We start from the raw sequence: 18516 nt of genomic DNA on the forward strand, positions 1-18516 counted from the left end.
TTCAGTTCTAATTCAGTTCTAGTTCAGTTCTAGTTCAGTTCTAGTTCAGTTCTAGTTCAGTTCTAGTTCAGTTCTAGTTCAGTTCTAGTTCAGTTCTAGTTCAGTTCTAGTTCAGTTCTAGTTCAGTTCTAGTTCAGCTCTAGTTCAGTCAAACTTAACATTGTTATATCAATTATCTTTAAGCTTAGACCCACTGTAACCTAATGACTATTTAAATATCATTCAAATAACATTATAGAATTGACCAGCATTTTTCTTGAAACAAATACACAAATCAATCCTTCACCCTAAAGTTAATGCAAATGAATCTTCTTATTTTGAGCGTTGAGGAGTTTAATTTAAATACAACAGAAAAAAGAAATGGCAGAAAACACAAAACAGAATTTCGACAATGATAACGAACCCTTTCAACTGACAAATTGCAGTTAGAATGATATTGATGTCTCCTTCAATATTCAAACATACATTATTTATGTACATACATACATATGTTTTTAAATTGGAATTTTTCAAACTATTGATTTGATTAACAATTGAAATCCATATACAGGGAAAGATTTGTAAATTATGTAGATTTTTTGGTCTTATTTTTCGAGTTCTTACATTATGCTATTACGACTGTTGGCGACAGCTTTCATTAATTGAAAAATTGTATCTTGGTGGCAGTTATACAATATTTTTTCTCTCTTTCTCTCTACATATTTGCGGTAACATCAAGTTGAAAATGACGAATGAATGTATAGATTCTTGGTTAGTTTGTTGCAGGAAAATAGAGAACTAATTTAGCCATGAAGGTTTAGTGGTTGTCACTGTATTCACATTTATACTTACTACTGCATTGAGTTTTTCCTTTTAATATGAGTTGCTGCAATCAAAACATTAGTTTCTATTTAGTTAAAATAAGAAAAACTTATAAAAACAACTTGATGAGAAAAAAAAACATTAAAAAGTTATTGAGACTAATTGATATTTTTTAGTGCTTTTTGCTGCTTGAATTTCAAAATAAGAAAGTCATTATTGAACATATGTCAATAGCCAAAGAAATATACAAAAGAAGAAAACTATTTTCTAAGAGCGGGAAAGTTTTTTGTTTACAAGTAATTTAGCTAATTAATAAAAAAACTACGTTAAGAAAACTTTTTCATGTTAAATAATTATATTGGGTATACGTTTTACGGAACTTTGACAATTAATATCAATCATACGTCTTGTAACTGAAAAATTATGATGTTTATTTTATATTTAAATATAATAACACTTATACGCTATAGTACTTCCTGTAGACCCAAAATATACATAAAACAAATTGATTAAGTCATTTCACTATAACTATTGTAATAGAAAATTCTTAATAGATTTTCTTAGATCCATACACTTTGTATTCTATCACTGTATTGCCCAGTGTTAACTATGTTAATTAAAATATTTTCAAACCCCCTTTCATAAATAACTCATAACAAGTATTTTTACAAATTAAGTTTATTACCCATTAGATAATTTGCATTTAACAAACTCAAACAAATTTTTTTTTTATTATTGCAAAATGAATAACACCTTTCTTTTACACAATTACAAACAAATTCATTGAGGCGTTCAATGCCTTTTAGACATTTGCTCAAATCCATTTGACAGTTTAATGAATTTCTTTCAGAGATTATCAACAAGTTTCTTATGAAATCAACTGGTAATCAACAGTTTTGTTTTGTTATTCCTTTTTATATGTCATCTTAAAATATGTATATGTACGCATTTATTTCCACGTAAGAGCGGTTGGTAAATTATTTTTCTTTTAGATTTCTAAAACATTATCCATCTATTAGAATAATGAAAGGGCTGTAATAACATCTCTACTTTTTTTTCAAACTTATATTTATTATCTGTGAACAAAACAATTTTTATTTTTGTTATTGAAAAGAAAGACCCGCCATTTTTTTATATTCACATAAGAAAATTAAAAAAAAAATAGAGGGAAAACACGTAAAAAAAAGGAAATGGCAATATAACACAGGGAGAAAAAAAAGAAAGAAACCACGTAAGAAATAAATTTTAAATCTCAGAAGGTCACACTACTAAACAATTCTGCAAGGATTATTTTCACGTGTTTGGAAGTCTGCGTTTTCCTTTGGACACCTTTACGAGATGTTCAAATGCAGATATGTTTTACACATACATATATACAAACCAGAGATGGAAATTTTATTTACATTGTACTTTATTCTGTACATTTGGTCATCGAAAAAAATATCGCTGCAATCTCGGAAAGCTCATAGCCCTAGTAAATTGACTTATATATATTCATACTAGTTCACAAACTAGTCAAGAGATTAGTCCAAGTATTAGTCCACAGAATAAAGTATTCAATAGAGTAATCAAGAGGTTAATGCATAGTATAATCAAGATACTGGATCATAACTAGCCGAGAAACTGATCGATAGACTATGCCATAGACTAGGCCATAGACTTTCGATAGTTAGTCCATAGGCTAATTAAAAGAGTAGTCAAGAGCCTAGTCTAGCCTGTCAAGACCTTAGTTCATAGACTAGTCAAGAGACAGGTATAGTCAGTGGGCTCCAAGGGTCTGATCTAGCCTGTTGTCCAGTCTCTAGACTAGTCAAGAGACTAATTCATGGACTAGTCAAAAGATTAGTCAATAGACAGGACCATAGACTAGTCAATAGCTAATCCATAGGCCAGTTAAAAGACTAGGCTATGGACTAGCAAGCGACCTCCATAGACTAATAACGAGACTATTCTAGCCTGCTGATTAGTCTCTAGACTAGTCAAGAGGCCAATTCATAGACTAGTCAATAAACTAGTGGATAGACTAGTCAAAAGCTAGACCATAGACCAGTTAAAAGATAAGGCTGTGGGCTCAAACGACGTCCATAGACTAGTCAAGGCTAGTCAATAGCTAGACCATGGACCAGTTAAAAGACAAGGCTGTGGGCTCAAACGGCATCCATAGACTAGTCAAGAGACGTGTTCATAGGCTAGTGAAGAGACGTGTTCAAGAGAATAGTCCGTAGAATAGTCGAGACTGATTATATAGACCAGGCTTTTACTTAATTCATACGCTAGTCAATATCTAGTACATAGGTCCATAGATTAGTCTGTAGTCTAGTCCATTAACTAGTCAAACAAGTAGTACAAAGTTTAGTCAATCTACCTACTAATACATAAGTCCAGAGACTAGATAGACTTCTCTGTACACGGTTACATAGATTAATACACAGATTAGTTCAAAAACTAGTCGATAAACTATACTACAGTATAGTCAACAGACTAATCACAGATAAACTAGTCCATAATCAATATATTTAAAGTATAGTCCATAGATTAGTCTGTAGTCTAGTCCATTAACGAGTCAAAAGACTAGTACAAAGTTTAGTCAACGTACCTACTAATACATAAGTCCAGAGACTAGATAGACTTCTCTGTACACGGTTACATAGATTAATACACAGATTAGTTCAAAAACTAGTCTATAAAGTATACTAGACTGTAGACCACTAATTAGATTTAAAAAAACCGATATGGACCTAATTAAGTAATTCATATTAAAACAATTTTCCTCATTTAAAAATTTCAATTTTCCATGCCTGATACAAACGCACTTTACCTCTCCTCTCACTTACTCTTTAAGCCCAAATTCTAAAAAAAAACACTCTCTTTACTTTACTATTGTATTAGTGTAAACATTTCTCTCAATACGATATTTAAGATAACAGGACTTTTTACGATATAAAACGAAGTAAGCAAAATCGCATACAACATTCCAACAGTTGTTTATAACAACAACTATAAATTCATATACATTACAACACACACCGATACATCTCAACACTAACACACACACGTATGTATATACAAAACATGTCCTTGCAGACTAAAGTAACCAACGAATATATTTATTTTGAATTCACATTCAAAACAAAAACACTTTGAGCAACAGTCCTTATTTGTCTGTCAAACTGTTTAAACGTGTCTTTTTGGGGATTCTCCGCTGGCAAGTCGAATTATTTAAATAAATTTCTGTTAGTAAAAGTAAAAAATAAAAACTTGATAAAACATTAAGCAAAAAAAAATAATTCAAAAGTGCAAGTGAATTTTAAGAAATTTTCATAAACCAAATTTTTAATTAAAAATATTTTTTTTATTAAAATATAATTTTTTTTTTATATAAAAAAACTGTTTAATTAAATTTTATTTTTTCTAAAAAAATAATAAAAAAAAGTGTTCAGTGAATCTTAATTCTTTTTTTAACATTGTTGATGCCTTCTTTTTTGTACATTGTCGTAATGTTGTCGTTGGCGGAAATTGTGCCTGATTTGTTAAACGGAAACGGAAATCGAAACATTTTCGAAATTATTTACTAAAGGAAACATACAACAATTTGATTTGTACGTGTAAATCAAAATAAGGTGCAAAGTCACATATAACCGTCTTTTTTTGAAACCTTAAAATTAGAAAAGAAAACGAAGGAAAAATATATAAAAAGTGTCATTGCCGAAAATTTAACTACAAGTTTTAATTTAACTATCATTTAAATTTTCTTTTTATTAAAAAAAACAAAATGTGATAAATATTGCTTAATTTTCTTTAAAGCTTGCGTTACTATAAATAAGTGAAATACATATAAATAAAATAAAAAAAAGTGAATTTTATCGATTATCGAACATTTTATGCTTCATGCAACAGCAACAACAAAAACTAGAACAATAATAGCAACTTAGACAGCATCTGTAGCAGCAGGCACCACAACAACAACAACAGGTACATAATAAATATTTACAAATTAAAAACACCTGTTCTATAACGTTATCATTCAATTAAACCATTAATTGATCAATGCGTGTGTGTATCTGTTTATTGATGCCTACAATTAATACAAATACATACATACGTAGTTTATATGTATGTGTTTATATTTGTAGGCTTTATTTGTAGCAAATATGCAAAAAAATATATGAAAAATATTTTATCAAAGTATAAAAGTGATGGCAATGAATTTTATTGAGGCTTTCAAAGGATTACACAATAGTGAGTGCTAGTAGTTTATTCAACATGTGTACATAGAGATATTTATTTAAAAAATAAGTTTTTTTAATGTTTTATAAAAAGTAAATCTATATAAGTATTTTAAAGCCATTTCATTTTCACAATGCACTATGGGTTAAAATTCTTGACTGTTTTGCTAAATATGCAAGTTTTACTTTTTAATTACAACCGCAAATTCCGATTTTCTGCAGATAAGAGTTATTTTAACCTTTTAATGTTAAATCAACTTAATAGTAACTTAAATTAAATAATTAAATTCCAAGTGAAATAATTTGCCAGAATAACCACATTATAGTACCGTCTTAAAATTTATATAGACACTGCGATATACTTACAAATAGGCAGTTAAATAAGTCATTACAACGCTAGCTTACAAATACCTAATTGAGTAAGTTATTTTGTTTTACCTAAACAAATAATCGACAATAATTCCAACCTGGATTGCTCACTGCTTAGTTATTTCATTGTACGTCAACTAAGGTTTTTCATTACTAGACTACTTACAAGTAAGTAAGTGTTCAAATATTGACTTCCTACGTCTTATTTGACTCCATTGCATTTTTATTAGTCACTCTCTATTTAATTCAGTTTTTCCGAGTAGGTTGAATTAATAATTATACCCTACACCACTTTAGCGGGGAGGGTATATTGGGTTTGTGCTGATGTTTGGTGCTATACCCACCTTAAAGTATACCAATCGGCTTAGAATCGATTTAGCAATGTCCGTCTGTCTGTATGTCCGTCCTGTCTGTCTGTCTGTCTGTCTGTCTGTCTGTCTGTCTGTCTGTCTGTTCGTCCATGTAAACCTTGTAATCAAACTACTGGTCGCATTTTTGAATATAATTCAATGAAATTTGGTACATGATCTTCTATTGCCTCAGTGACGAAGCCTATTGAAAATCGGTCCAATATTTCACATAGCCCGACTAGGGTTTTTAAGTTTTTAATTATGTTTAATATAAAAAAACTGCTTAACCAAGCTTTATACTAGCCTTCTTGACCCTGATGAATATTTTGATGATATTGCTTTATTTGAACCTAGATTCTATACAAAGCCATCTTCGAAATATGACTTAAATGTATACAATTTTATTCAACAAATAATGGCTAAAGTATATCTAAGACAAGGTACAATTCAACTTAAATGCTTTATTATGAACACTAAATCACATTTTATTTTTATAACTGGTGAAGGGTATTATACGGTCGGCCTCGCCTGACTATAACTTCTTACTTGTTTTCTAATCATATAGGATCAGTAATATGGATCAATTAGTTTTTAATGTCGGGTGAACGAACATTTTATTCTAGTTACTTTCAAAATAAAACAACTTTCGTACTTTCAACATACAAAGGAAAATAGGGACTAACATAAAAAATTCAGAATTAATTGCATATTACTTCGAACCTGAGTTAGACACTTTAGCGCCCTAGCTTTCGTTTGGGCCCAACCATGGGCAACAACAGACAGACATATTTAAATATCTATAAAATAGCCATCTATGATTAAAAGTGAAAATTTTAAAAGCAAATGTTTCGTATAATTGAAGGTTCTTGGTTTCTGTTTCCAAATAATAACGATTTAAGAGAAGGATCCGAGATGTCAGATGTACCTCATAGAAATTTACGACAAATTAAAAAGTGTATAGCTGCTGAGAAAACATACACTTATTTGTCACGATCGGTCTTTAGATGGCGACGTTATATACAAAAACGAAAAAGGGCGGTATTTGTAGGTGTGACAAAAAAATAATTTTTATACTTTTCTTCAATTTTCTTTTCTTCGACCCGTCCTAATGATTTGAATCTCAAAAATATAGTTTTAAACAACAAAAAAACGGACGGACGGACATGTTAGGTTAATAGTATCTATATCAAATCCAAAGAAATACAACTGGGTCACCCTCCATTCATGGAAAATGTTTGTTGGTAGAAACAAAAACTTTATACAGTATTCACTGTATTCACGGATGGACAAACGGACAGGTTACGTTGATAGTATCAACATCAAATACAAAGAAATACACCAATGTCACTATCGCGCTAACAAGGTGGTAAGCTCACAATCCATTGTCAATAGTGAGCTTACCACGTTTGTTAACTTTTAGACAACGGATGTGTATAAAATTTATATTGCGACAACAAATTGTTGCAATGTTGACAACGTTGCGTTGTCAACATTGCATAGTGTTGTCGTATGTAAGTATATACTAGACAACGGATGTTATTAAAAAATTTGGTGTCAATTTGAATAATCAGACTCTCAGTTTCCTGGACGTAATTTCTAAGAATTTCAAAGTTTATGAGGGATGTTATATTCGGAATAATTTACTCCCAAGATACTGACAATGTCAAAGAAAGAGCTCCAGAGTTTCTCTGTCCTCTCTACATGCTCTACGTTCATCTGAATCCACACATTAAATTTTGTATAACTGTAACCTCACACTTGCTTATTTTGAGGAGGCTTCTCGTCCTCCTCCCATTAGGGTCATTCCATAGGATTTTTATGGATCTATTCCAAGGCCTTATGGGTTTCCCTTACACATGTTTTTAATACCTATCGGCATCAAATGGTTTTGCTTTCAACAGTTTAACTACCTCGAGCTCCCCTCCCCTTTAAAGCTATTTCATTCGCTCTATCTAGTACTCCCGAGCGGCCTGGTACCTATATGATGTAAACCTTAACTCTAAACCAAACCAATATGATCTCAGATTTTACGTTATCACCTGATATCGCCCTAATACCTTCTGACAAAAAAAGGGGCGTGGTAAACCAATTATAAGCACTAGCTGCTGTATCAGAAAGCGTTAACAAATTTTCACAAAATATCTCTATATAATCGTAAACATCTGTTTTCAAGCAACTTTAATTGTTCCTTAAACTCTAACTTCCTTGTTTTTCTCAAAAAAAATAACACTGTTTATGCAATTTCATCACGTATCATTAAATAATAGCAGCTTTAGTAACTAAAAAGAAACCAAAAAATATGTATCTAAAAAAAAGTACTTTGCATACTTTTGGGTCATTATTATGTGGCTGAAAAGATTAAAGCGTATTTGCACAATTAAACCATAAAAATCTATTAATAAGCTTTCATTACATAAATAATTTATTAAATGGTTGCGAGAAAATATAAAAAAAGAAAAATTCCACAAAATTAGGTTTTATGACAAAATTTTTTTCGTCGCAAACAAGAAGGAAACAAATGTGGTTTTAAATTGTATTAAAAGAAAACGTTTAATGAAAAAAACGCAAGAATATAAATTTTTTATAATTAGATTTTACTAACGTTTTCTTAAAAAATGTATTTACAGAAGAAAGCACTTAAGAAACATTTCTAAGACCTTGAAGAGATATTAAATGAGAATGTTTACAAAGCCCAGAAATAATACACAGACTTTAAAAAACACTGATCGACTCAAATTAAGCCCTTTATACGATTTAACAATGTACCTCCATCTTGTCAAAGTATAGCTTACAACATTTAAGATAATAAAATAAAATTTGTCACAAAAGTTGCTTGCGTCCCAAGGACTAAAGAAATTGTTTAAAATTGGATCAGAACCCGTTTAAAGTTCGGTTAATACTTGATATTGTTGAAATCTAAGAAATAATTACAAAATTAAAAATTTCTTAAAAATTAACAAACAATATACACAAGTTTATTAAAAACTCAGTTCAACTTTTAATTGTATTTTTAAAACGAACAAGAATTACTAACGGAATACAAATTTCAACAATTTTTACTTTTATATATAAAAGTACATTTTCACACCTTTATATTTTCTTGATTGCTTTGGGGAATTATAGACTATACAATAGCAACCGCAAAAAAGGGGTGAGCAACTCACCGACAAATGGTCAATGCAACAAAACACGTGTCAACCGAAACAACAATTTTCATAATTTCAAAATTTACCCTTTTTCTTTTATGTTTCGCACAAAGTCTACCTCTAGAAAGGAGAAACTAATTCTTAAAACAGCCTTATTTATTAAATTAACAAATTTGCACAAAAAACTTCTTCACCTCTACTGTATTTTGTAGGCGATTTATAGTCAAATGAAAAATGTGACAAGAAAATTTTAAATACTTTTTTCTTTTCTTTTGGAAAAGTAAAATATTCATAAGAAGACTTTTCACTGATTACATGTTATTTTGAGGTTGTTTTTGTTGGGTTTTTTACAACGTGTAACATTGAAAATTCATAACCATGTCTGATGTCATGGGAGGCATCTAATTTTAAGTTTTTCATATGTAAATTAAGCCAAATCATGATAAATATTCTATGTTAACTGTAAATAAAAAAGGATACACACTTTGTAAAACTCACACTCTCACAGTTTCCCACACAACTATGAAAATTCACACACACATTTATGAAAATAGAGACACAGGCCTTTATTATCGAGCGTTTTTCAAAATCTAATTATTGATTAATGGCAATTTGTTGAAAATGTCTAAAAAACCAGAAGCAAAATGCTGAAAAAGTGGAAAATATTATAACGCACATTACAGCAGATACTGCGGCAAAAAATTCATCCAAGTGGATAATAATAAAACAAACCGCTGTAAATTAACGGAAAAACTGCCTTTGAAATTAGGTTTTCCATTAATGAGAATTTCTATTTTATTGTTGGATTGTGAGTCTTGTGATAGAAAATAGATAGGAAAAATGTATTAAAAAATTTAAAACTTTTAGATTCAATAAAATATGATCAAGCAAGAAAATTTTGCAGTTTATTGCAATTAAGAATTTTTGGTGAATCCTGACAGTCAATACGCGACTTGGACTGAATTAGAACTGAACTAGAACTGAACTAGAACTGAACTAGAACTGAACTAGAACTGAACTAGAACTGAACTAGAACTGAACTAGAACTGAACTAGAACTGAACTAGAACTGAACTAGAACTGAACTAGAACTGAACTAGAACTGAACTAGAACTGAACTAGAACTGAACTAGAACTGAACTAGAACTGAACTAGAACTGAACTAGAACTGAACTAGAACTGAACTAGAACTGAACTAGAACTGAACTAGAACTGAACTAGAACTGAACTAGAACTGAACTAGAACTGAACTAGAACTGAACTAGAACTGAACTAGAAAAAAACTGAACTAGAACTAACTAGAACAACTAGAACTGAACTAGAACTGAACTAGAACTGAACTAGAACTGAACTAGAACTGAACTAGAACTGAACTAGAACTGAACTAGAACTGAACTAGAACTGAACTAGAACTGAACTAGAACTGAACTAGAACTGAACTAGAACTGAACTAGAACTGAACTAGAACTGAACTAGAACTGAACTAGAACTGAACTAGAACTTAAACTGAACTAGAACTGAACTAGAACTGAACTAGAACTGAACTAGAACTGAACTAGAACTGAACTAGAACTGAACTAGAACTGAACTAGAACTGAACTAGAACTGAACTAGAACTGAACTAGAACTGAACTAGAACTGAACTAGAACTGAACTAGAACTGAACTAGAACTGAACTAGAACTGAACTAGAACTGAACTAGAACTGAACTAGAACTGAACTAGAACTGAACTAGAACTGAACTAGAACTGAACTAGAACTGAACTAGAACTGAACTAGAACTGAACTAGAACTGAACTAGAACTGAACTAGAACTGAACTAGAACTGAACTAGAACTGAACTAGAACTGAACTAGAACTGAACTAGAACTGAACTAGAACTGAACTGAACTAGAAACTGAACTAGAACTGAACTAGAACTGAACTAGAACTGAACTAGAACTGAACTAGAACTGAACTAGAACTGAACTAGAACTGAACTAGAACTGAACTAGAACTGAACTAGAACTGAACTAGAACTGAACTAGAACTGAACTAGAACTGAACTAGAACTGAACTAGAACTGAACTAGAACTGAACTAGAACTGAACTAGAACTGAACTAGAACTGAACTAGAACTGAACTAGAACTGAACTAGAACTGAACTAGAACTGAACTAGAACTGAACTAGAACTGAACTAGAACTGAACTAGAACTGAACTAGAACTGAACTAGAACTGAACTAGAACTGAACTAGAACTGAACTAGAACTGAACTAGAACTAGAACTGAACTAGAACTGAACTAGAACTGAACTAGAACTGAACTAGAACTGAACTAGAACTGAACTAGAACTGAACTAGAACTGAACTAGAACTGAACTAGAACTGAACTAGAACTGAACTAGAACTGAACTAGAACTGAACTAGAACTGAACTAGAACTGAACTAGAACTGAACTAGAACTGAACTAGAACTGAACTAGAACTGAACTAGAACTGAACTAGAACTGAACTAGAACTGAACTAGAACTGAACTAGAACTGAACTAGAACTGAACTAGAACTGAACTAGAACTGAACTAGAACTGAACTAGAACTGAACTAGAACTGAACTAGAACTGAACTAGAACTGAACTAGAAACTGACTAGAACTGAACTAGAACTGAACTAGAACTGAACTAGAACTGAACTAGAACTGAACTAGAACTGAACTAGAACTGAACTAGACTGACTAGAACTGAACTAGAACTGAACTAGAACTGAACTAGAACTGAACTAGAACTGAACTAGAATTGAACTAGAACTAAACTGCAAAGAAATACACAATCGCAAAAATATCGCACTACTAATATGATCTTTTAAAATTTTTTGTTGAAGAATACACGTTCAGAAAAAAATACTAATGAAAGTAGTGTGTATAGCTGTCTTCATTTTTGTAATATTTAAAAAAGCAACTCTCATTAGTATACGAATCATGTGTTTGAAATTTCTGATGCATAAATTAATATTTTCCCTCAAAATTAAATTAAAAAACTTCATAATTTAATTTAGGTTAGTGGTTAGTGTTCTAGTCTGGTAGACCGGAGGTGGTGGGTTCGATTCCCACCTAAGGCACTGGTTAAGGAGCGCACAACAGGCCCGATAGAGGCCTAGGTGTATTTCTTCGGATTTGATGTATATACATCCTCCTTTCAAACTAACTAACTAACTAACTAACAAAATTAACGAAGTGTGCAAATTATGTGTTATGTAATAACAAAATAATTAAGAACTTTATAATTATAATACAAAACTGTAATATTGAAATATATCGTTTTGAATCTTTGAACAAATCTTAATTTGTCTTTTATTCGAATGTATGGAATTAGTAGGTCATTTAATAAAAATATATAAAACTAAGTTTTCACTTCTTTTTCACCTTTGACAATTAATAATGAAACACGTTCATCATCAACAACATTACTCCTACTATTATTAATGGGTCTTCTTGGCTTTGGCACAATTTATTCCAACCAACATAAAGATTATATCAATTGCCTTTTAACTCAAGCTCTATTTGTTGTTGTTTAGGTTGATGTCAGGACACCTTAATTTAACTTAATCTACTTCAAACACAAGTGTGAACACTACAAAAAGCCACAACGAAACAATATTTCCTTATTCCTTCCCACACTCCCGCCACACCACTGTCGCTAACACCAAAGTTTGAAATGTTATAGTATTTCGTTATTCTTTTGATTTTAAATTTACGAGGAAATATTTTAATTTTAAGGATAATTAAAAATTTCACGGTTTTAGTATCTTTGTATCTAATCACATTTATTTTGACACGGTTGCTACTGATACCAACACGACGGCTGCTGCTGGTAGATTTTGATGGAGCTGTTGTTGCTGCCATTTTACTGCTGCTACTGTTTCTATTACCACTCTTGTTGTTTTATTTGATGAAATTTAAATAAAAACAGATAAAAATTTATTCTCTGTAACGATTTCAATCAATCATTTGTCAGAGGAATAAAAAAATTTAAAAGAAACAAATTCTTTTGTAGACGTTTTAATATGACCTTTAGCGCACGGATGGTGGTATAATTTGAAATATAATATAAATATATTCACGAAATTATTTAGAAATTGTCTACAATCAAATTGTATTTTCAGGAAAAAAATCTTATGTTAGAGATTAGATGGTAATACTTGCTTTTTGAAGCATTTCTACATTTTTTATATATCTTATCAAAATTCAGTTCTAGTTCAGTTCTAGTTCAGTTCTAGTTCAGTTATAGTTCAGTTCTAGTTCAGTTCTAGTTCAGTTCTAGTTCAGTTCGTAGTTCAGTTCTAGTTCAGTTCTAGTCATGTCTAGTTCAGTTCTAGTTCAGTCTAGTAGTTCTAGTCAGTTCCTAGTTCAGTTCTAGTTCAATTTCCTAGTTCAAGTGCTAGTTCAGTTCTAGTTAGTCAGTTCTAGTTCAGTGTTCGAGTTCTTCTAGTTCAGTTCTAGTTCAGTTCTAGTCATTCTAGTAGTTCATAGTTCTAGTTCAGTTCTAGTTCAGTTCTAGTTCAGTTCTAGTTCAGTTCTAGTTCAGTTCTAGTTCAGTTCTAGTTCAGTTCTAGTTCAGTTCTAGTTCAGTTCTAGTTCAGTTCTAGTTCAGTTCTAGTTCAGTTCTAGTTCAGTTCTAGTTCAGTTCTAGTTCGTTCTAGTTCAGTTCTAGTTCAGTTCTAGTTCAGTTCTAGTTCAGTTCTAGTTCAGTTCTAGTTCAATTCTAGTTCAGTTCAGTTCTAGTTCAGTTCAGTTCAGTTCAGTTCAGTTCAGTTCAGTTCTAGTTCAGTTCTAGTTCAGTTCTAGTTCAGTTCTAGTTCAGTTCTAGTTCAGTTCTAGTTCAGTTCTAGTTCAGTTCTAGTTCAGTTCTAGTTCAGTTCTAGTTCAGTTCTAGTTCAGTTCTAGTTCAGTTCTAGTTCAGTTCTAGTTCAGTTCTAGTTCAGTTCTAGTTCAGTTCTAGTTCAGTTCTAGTTCAGTTCTAGTTCAGTTCTAGTTCAGTTCTAGTTCAGTTCTAGTTCAGTTCTAGTTCAGTTCTAGTTCAGTTCTAGTTCAGTTCTAGTTCAGTTCTAGTTCAGTTCTAGTTCAGTTCTAGTTCAGTTCTAGTTCAGTTCTAGTTCAGTTCTAGTTCAGTTCTAGTTCAGTTCTAGTTCAGTTCTAGTTCAGTTCTAGTTCAGTTCTAGTTCAGTTCTAGTTCAGTTCTAGTTCAGTTCTAGTTCAGTTCTAGTTCAGTTCTAGTTCAGTTCTAGTTCAGTTCTAGTTCAGTTCTAGTTCAGTTCTAGTTCAGTTCTAGTTCAGTTCTAGTTCAGTTCTAGTTCAGTTCTAGTTCAGTTCTAGTTCAGTTCTAGTTCAGTCTAGTTCAGTTCTAGTTCAGTTCTAGTTCAGTTCTAGTTCAGTTCTAGTTCAGTTCTAGTTCAGTTCTAGTTCAGTTCTAGTTCAGTTCTAGTTCAGTTCTAGTTCAGTTCTAGTTCAGTTCTAGTTCAGTTTCTAGTTCAGTTCTAGTTCAGTTCTAGTTCAGTTCTAGTTCAGTTCTAGTTCAGTTCTAGTTCAGTTCTAGTTCAGTTCTAGTCAGTCTCGTCAGTTCTAGTTCAGTTCTAGTTCAGTATTCAGTCTAGTTCAGTTCAGTTCAGTTCTAGTTCAGTTCTAGTTCAGTTCTAGTTCAGTTCTAGTTCAGTTCTAGTTCAGTTCTAGTTCAGTTCTAGTTCAGTTCTAGTTCAGTCTAGTCAGTTCAGTTCAGTTCTGTTCAGTTTAGTTCAGTTCTAGTTCAGTTCTAGTTCAGTTAGTTCGTAGTTCAGTTCTAGTTCAGTTCTAGTTTCACGTTCTAGTTCAGTTTCTAGTTCAGTTCTAGTTCAGTTCTAGTTCAGTTCTAGTTCAGTTCTAGTTCAGTTCTATTTCCGTTCTAGTTCAGTTCTAGTTCAGTTTCTAGTTCAGTTCTAGTTCAGTTTAGTTCAGTTCTAGTTCAGTTCTAGTTCAGTTTCTAGTTCAGTTCTAGTTCAGTTCTAGTTCAGTTCTAGTTCAGTCTAGTTCAGTTCTAGTTCAGTTCTAGAGTCAGTTCTAGTTCAGTTCTAGTTCAGTTCTAGTTCAGTTCTAGTTCAGTTCTAGTTCAGTTCTAGTTCAGTTCTAGTTCAGTTCTAGTTCAGTTCTAGTTCAGTTGTAGTTCAGTTCTAGTTCAGTTTGTAGTTCAGTTCTAGTTCAGTTCTAGTTCAGTTGTAGTTCAGTTCTAGTTCAGTTCTAGTTCAGTTCTAGTCAGTTCTAGTTCAGTTCTAGTTCAGTTCTAGTTCAGTTCTAGTTCAGTTCTAGTTCAGTTCTAGTTCAGTTCTAGTTCAGTTCTAGTTCAGTTCTAGTTCAGTTCTGTTCAGTTCTAGTTCAGTTCTAGTTCAGTTCTAGTTCAGTTCTAGTTCAGTTCTAGTTCAGTTCTAGTTTCAGTTCTAGTTCAGTTTCTAGTTCAGTTCTAGTTCAGTTCTAGTTCAGTTCTTAGTTCAGTACTAGTTCAGTTCTAGTTCAGTTCTAGTTCAGTTCTAGTTCAGTTCCAGTTTTGAAGGTTATGAATTAGATAGTAAGTAATTTTATTAGCACTTAAATATTCAACTTGACTTGGATATGATATAAAGAAATTTTATAAAAATTTTAAAAATCTGTCAACATTTCAAGTTCATTTAGTTCACTCCATTCTGTCAAAGTGATGAATTGTTAAGGAATTAAGAGAGTCATCGTAAAAAGCCAGTTTTAAATTTCCTTCTTGTAATAATTTTATTTGTGAAGAGAGTTTTTCATTAAATATTTAAAACACTCAAGTTTCTTTTTTTGTTTTATGTCCCCTAAACATTATATGTATTTATTCTTAAGCGATAAAAAAGAGGGCATTTTTAATTATAAATTCGCTGCATCATGTTGTGTACTTTTTCTACATTTCTTCTTTAAAACAATCACACAATTTGTTTGCAGTACTTTTTGTTGTTATACAATATACAATTTTTTATTTCACATAAAACGTTTGTATGACAAGGCTTTTGTGAATTTCTTATGAAAAATACAAAAAAGAAGCAAATAGCGCAATATACAACCAGAGGAGGATAACAGTACTTAAGAGCGAAGACTGGTTATAGTTGGTGCTGGAGATGGAATGATGATGTGTTGCAATGATAAAACAACTTTGAACAAATATAAAAAAACAAATGTTTTTAAAAACATGTTATGCTCCTCTTCCCAAAATAAATTTTTGTTTTTAAGTTTAAATCCTTTGGAGATTTAAACAGGCTGAGGCTACAAAATACATGGCCAACACGTAAAGTATTTTGGGTTTACTTTTCTGGTATTTTTTGTTTTTGAGATAAATTAAGATTGAGATTTAAAAAATATTTTCAAGTTATTTTGTGGTTTTACCTTTTGCTGGTTTAAAAGAAATTTAAAATATCCAACCGCAAGGCCTCTAACATTATTAAGGGGACAACAACATAAACAACAACAGTCCAGTGAATAGAAATATAAAAACAAATGTTTAAAAGTAATAGAAATCTTCAGTCCAGCGGAAAATATGGTTAAAAAACTTGACAAGATACAACATCTTTTGATCATACTCTTGCTACTTCTTCTTTCTACTTAGTTGGTAGATAAATTAAAGAAGAGGCCTTCTTACGAAATCTTTCCATAAACATTTATTTTTTAATAAATTACGATGTCACTATAGTTTTACAATTTCTACGTTTTTATTCTTGTCATGTCCTTGATTTTAATAAAATTTTATTAAAATGAAAGGAAATGACAACAACGTTTTTAAATTTAAAAAAAAAATACAATTTAGATAAGTGTGTTTGAAAGTTCACATTTTGTTTTTGTTTTTCTCTGTATTTTTATTAACTATGTATTTAAAATATTTCTAAATAAACAGTACTCCTATCAAAATTTCTACTTTGTCTACTAAATCTATTTTCAGCAGAAATTTAAAGGTTGTAGAGAAAAAATTAATTGAAAATATTCAACTTAACTAGAAACATAGGTACTAGAACTGAACTAACTGAAACATAACTGTACTAGAACTGAACTAACTTAGACTGATCTAGAACTGAACTAGAACTGAACTAGAACTGAACTAGAACTGAAACTAGAACTGAACTAGAACTGAACTAGAACTGAACTAGAAACTGAACTAGAACTGAATAGAACTGAACTAGAACTGAACTAGAACTTGAACTAGAACTGAACTAGAACTGAACTAGAAACTGAACTAGAACTGAACTATAAACCTGAACTAGAACTGAACTAGAACTGAACTAGAACTGAACTAGAACTGAACTAGAACTGAACTAGAACTGAACTAGACTGAACTAGAACTGACTAGAACGGAACTAGAACTGAACTAAACTGAACTAGAACTGAACTAGAACCTAGAACAGAACTGAACTAGAACTGAACTAGAACGAACAGAACTGAACTAGAACTGAACTAGAACTGAACTAGAACTGAACTAGAACTGAACTAAGAACTGAACCTAGAACTGACTAACTAGACTGACTAGAACTGAACCTAGAACTGAACTAGAACTGAACTAGAACATGAACTAGAACTGAACTAGAACTGAACTAGAACTGAACTAGAACTGAACTAGAACTGAACTAGAACTGAACTAGAACTGAACTAGAACTGAACTAGAACTGAACTAGAAACTGAAACTAGAACTGAACTAGAATTGAACTAGAACTGAACTAGAACTGAACTAGAACGAACTAGAAACTGAACTAGAACTGAACTAGAACTGAACTAGAACTGAACTAGAACTGAACTAGAACTGAACTAGAACTGAACTAGAACTGAACTAGAACTGAACTAGAACTGAACTAGAACTGAACTAGAACTGAACTAGAACTGAACTAGAACTGAACTAGAACTGAACTAGAACTGAACTAGAACCGAACTAGAACGACTAGAACTGAACTAGAACTGAACTAGAACCGAACTAGAAACTGAACTAGAACTGAACTAGAACGGAACTATAACTAGACTGAACTAGAACTGAACTAGAACTGTACTAGAAACTGAACTAGAACTGAACTAGAACTGAACTAGAACTGAACTGAACTGAACTGAACTGAACTGAACTGAACTAGAACTGAACTAGAACTGAACAAGAACTGAACTAGAACTGAACTAGAACTGGACTAGAACTGAACTAGATCTGAACTGGAACTGATATATATATAGATATGTATATGTATTTGTTATAACAATCTTGCCAATTATCTCTTAATTGAAGGTTTGAACGCAACAATATAATGTGAATATCTTTATTATTTTCCTAGTTCTTTTTCGAATTAATGGCGGTGAATTACAGCAGCTGTTATTATGCAAAACTATGAAAACAATACAGCAATTTGTGTTTAAAATTATTATTATTTTTTTACATTAAATATTTACATTTACTGTGATTAATATTTTATGAGTAAGTTATTATTTCTTGTTTTCTATCTTTCTCTCTTGCATGCAAGAACGTGTCTAATCTCACAAATTTCCAGTTGAAAAAGTAAAAATAATACCAAGAAAAAAAAAAAAACAAAAAATAAAACTAAACCGGGGAAAAAATCAAACAATGGCCATCACTAGGATAAACTAAAGCCACCAC

General features: G+C 31.4%; 1 protein-coding gene across 3 annotated transcripts in view; it reads left to right on the top strand.

Moving 5' to 3' along the window:
* The first annotated feature begins 4673 nt into the window (after positions 1 to 4673).
* LOC119603767 (muscarinic acetylcholine receptor gar-2) overlaps positions 4674 to 18516 on the top strand; it is a 74452-nt gene continuing 60609 nt past the window's right edge. For all 3 annotated transcript variants that reach the window (XM_037955934.1, XM_037955935.1, XM_037955936.1), the window contains exon 1: positions 4674 to 4773. The gene's annotated coding sequence lies outside the window, so the exon portion shown is untranslated. The remainder of the gene's footprint in view (positions 4774 to 18516) is intronic.

This window comes from Lucilia sericata, unplaced genomic scaffold, assembly GCF_015586225.1.
Source record: "Lucilia sericata isolate MDLA Ls3-8-SP2 unplaced genomic scaffold, ASM1558622v1 Contig000335F_arrow, whole genome shotgun sequence".
Classification (NCBI taxonomy): domain Eukaryota; kingdom Metazoa; phylum Arthropoda; class Insecta; order Diptera; family Calliphoridae; genus Lucilia; species Lucilia sericata.